The sequence below is a fragment of the Galeopterus variegatus genome, unplaced genomic scaffold, assembly GCF_000696425.1.
Source record: "Galeopterus variegatus unplaced genomic scaffold, G_variegatus-3.0.2 Scaffold5611, whole genome shotgun sequence".
Taxonomy (NCBI): Eukaryota; Metazoa; Chordata; class Mammalia; order Dermoptera; family Cynocephalidae; genus Galeopterus; species Galeopterus variegatus.
Genome location: NW_007731722.1, coordinates 64,999 through 68,609, shown reverse-complemented (window position 1 = coordinate 68,609; position 3,611 = coordinate 64,999).

Below are 3,611 nucleotides of genomic sequence, written 5' to 3'. Positions count from 1 at the left end.
GGGCCAAAGCTTTCCATTCTCAACTGCTTCTCATTCCAGACATCTTAATTCCCCCCTGTTCCCTGGGTGAGGCTGTAACTATACAGTCCGAGGGGGCTGGTGACTCTGTGCTACCAGGGTAGAAGCACGCTAGTTGATTCTTTCTTTTCTAGGTGGCAGTTCTCTCTCTCATGACCTATTAGGAATCCTGGAGGTACTTTTGAAAGCCTGCTGTTGCCTGGAGCCGGCTTTTGTATCTTCAGTAAAAGGTGCAAACAAAATTGTATCACTTTCAGAAGGCCACTGGAGAGGGGAAAAGCTGGAGGGAGTTGGCATTTCTTGGGGAGCTGGTCGCCACAGGCCAGGCAGTTTATCTATCGACTAGAGAGGTGGAAGGATGCATTCTGCCAAGACCGTGTGCAGTGAGTCACTGCTGTGGAATACTAACAGCTTCTTAGGCAGGGATACAAACCTCTGGTAGAAGGGGTGTTATGATCGCGATGAGCAAATTGGTTACCAAACGTTGTTCTTCAAGGAAGAGAAGGAAGGAAGAAAACTAACATTTACTGAGCTTTTATTGAATGGTAGGACCCTGCTTGGCATTGAACTTACACGTTCACATGTATGCCCCGACTTACTCTATGAGGTGGATGTGTAAATAATATGAAAACCCATTTTTAAACGTGAGGAAATTGAGTTTCAGAGAGGTTAGGCTGCTTGCTAAGGTCATGGAGCTGGTGGGGTGGTAAGCAGGATACAGAAGGAAAGCTGATGCTTCTATAAATACAAAATATATAAAGAACTGCATGAAAAATGCAGGGCCCTAAAATTTCAAAAAAGAAATAATATATAAATGTATAAAGTTCAGCATTTAGGTGTACTTAATTGAGGTATAATTTATATAATTATATAATTTATTTATATTTGTATATATAAAATTATAATTTAATCTATTCATTGTAAGGGTATAATATAATGCTTTTAGTAGATTTATAGAATTATACACTACATAACTGAGTTTTTGAAAATTTCTATCCAAGTGTACTTTTTTTTTTTTAATGAATAAGGCTATGTCTGAAAATGCAGCTATAGAAAATACTCTAATATCAATCAATTGCTTCCATATCTTTTCTAGGTTCTAGAGGAGGGAAAAGCCCATTGATCCAGGGTGCAGGGACCCACTACAGCTTCTCAGAGCAAACCAAAGATGGATGAGATTTCCAGAAGCGTGATTCTAAAAATCAGTGATGGCCCGTGCTGTGGATTGAATGTTCCCACAAACTCGTTGAAGCTTAATCCCCACTGTTACTGTTGAGGGTGGGAAATCCTATTATGGGAATTGAAAGGTGGGGCCTTGAAGAGGTGAATAGATTGTGAGGACCATGCCATAGTAAATGGATTAATCCATTTGAGAGTTTAATGGAGGTTGTGGGCATGGTTCTGATGGCTTTAAAAGAAGAGTATGTGAGAAGCTCTGTCTCTGCTCCTGCATCCTTGCCATGGGACACCCTGCATTGCTGTGAATGGTCACCACCCAAGAACAACAAGGCCCTCACCAGATGTGTTCCCTGGACTTTGGACTTCTCAGCTTCCGAAACTGTAGGCAATAAATGCTGTTTCTTCACAAATTACCTAGTTTCAGGTATTTCTATTATAAGCAACAGAAATGAACTAATACATCCTATAAGATATCACTCGATGGGCTTTGAAATAAACTGTGTGGAAGTCTCCTGGTGTTGGTTAAATATACATGCAACATCAACACTTTCAAGTTATTGGCCTACTATTATAAAGTTCCGCTTATTTTCATGTCGATCTTAAACATTCCAGGATATTGAAACTTTTGCATATAGAAAATTGAGATGACGACTCAGTGTTTATTGCTCTTCCCTTGCCTACTTCGTCATGTCCTCCAGAGCGTCACCTCTGGCCTTCCTTCCCCTTCTTCCTAAGTATATTCCTCATAAAATTTTGTAATTATTGCTAGCATGTTTATCACACTGTATTGTACTGACCTTGTACTGCAGCATCTTTCCCATTAGCTTCTAAGCTAACTGAAGGTACAGGATTTCCCCCTTTTCAGTAGCAAAGAACTCACTTAGATTTCATTTCAATTCTAGTCCGCATAGGGAATTGAAATGACATAATGATCAAATATTATATCACAGTGCAATTTTGCTAGAAGGGGACTAGAGAAGATGAATTGCAACTTGTAAGGACCCTCTGCCATCTAAAGGATGAAAATTCATCAGAAAATAATATAAAATATCTCTGAATTTTTAAATGGGACAAGGATGAAGTGGTATTGGTGGGGTTTAAAGATGGGAGTTGTATAAGAAGGTTTCCAGTTATGAAAAAGTACTTCCAGTTATAATAAAGTCACATATGTAGTACAGGGTTCCTTATGCTTCTAGATTACTTAGAAATCATTTATCTTCCCCACCCCATTAATCCTAGAAATCATAAAACTTTCCTAGAAATATTTAACATTCGACAATAGCTTTAAACATTGACCCTGAATTTTCATTTGATTACATTTTATGTAACTCCAGATCTCACCATTTTTTACATTTAAAAATGTATAATTTGTTGCCTGAAAAATGACTTTTTCATGTGACATTTGCAAATGTTCTATCCATAGCAATTAAATTTTCTTTTGGCCTCCATTTAGCTGCATGTGTTAACAAAATGAATGTCTAGAGCTTTATCTTAAATATGAACTTGGATGCTAGTAATTGTTTAACCTTGGAAGTTCTTGCTGTAATGTATTTCCTAATCTCCTTGTACCATCTATACTTTATACACTGGACCCTTCAGATGATTCATATTGAAACAACTGTTTGTATACCTCAGCAAAATTCCTCCCATTGTTGTTTTGCCTCATGTTTCCAGAACATATCACTCACTTGTTGAAGTTATTATTATCTTTCTTATTGCTCCCTGGCAGCAAATGTAACTCCTTCTGATTTCTTTATGTGATTGCTTGTTTATAAAGAGCAAGGGGGAGCCTGCAGTCTGGATGGCGACTTAGGATACTAATTATCTCCAATTATCTTTCTAAGGACCTGTGTCTCTTCCTGATGGTATTTCCTTGCATTTCTTAACCTGCTCTAGGGATAACTTGAAGCCACAACAGAGCCACTGCTAAGCAGTTTTCAGCTTTTTTGGCAAAGGCAGAGCAACGGGTTAGTACTGATGGCCAGTGAGAGATGCTGTGCTTTCCTCTACTGGACTAGCCAGGGTTTCTCTTTCTCCTTTCTGTCTGTAGCAAAGCAATTTGTTTTATGCTAAGTTGGGGTGCAAGTTCAGATGTAACTATAATAGTTATTTGAATTGGTGAGCCTTTATCCTGGGAGCTGGAAGGGTACCGGGGTCCCACTGAACACCTGGTGTGGCTTGGGGCTGTTCAGCAGATTCACAGAGGAGAAATAGGGCAGAATGACACAGCTCTCAATACTTCTGGTAGCCCTTGATGGTTCCATCTGATTCACAATACTTCCAGTAGCCCTTGGTGTTTTCATCTGATTGACAGTGGCAAAATCTTGACTTAAAAAAACTGACCACCGTTAATCTTGGTGTTCTTCTGTTACCAGTTTTACTATGCTGCTTCCCCCCATCCCATGCAATCTATA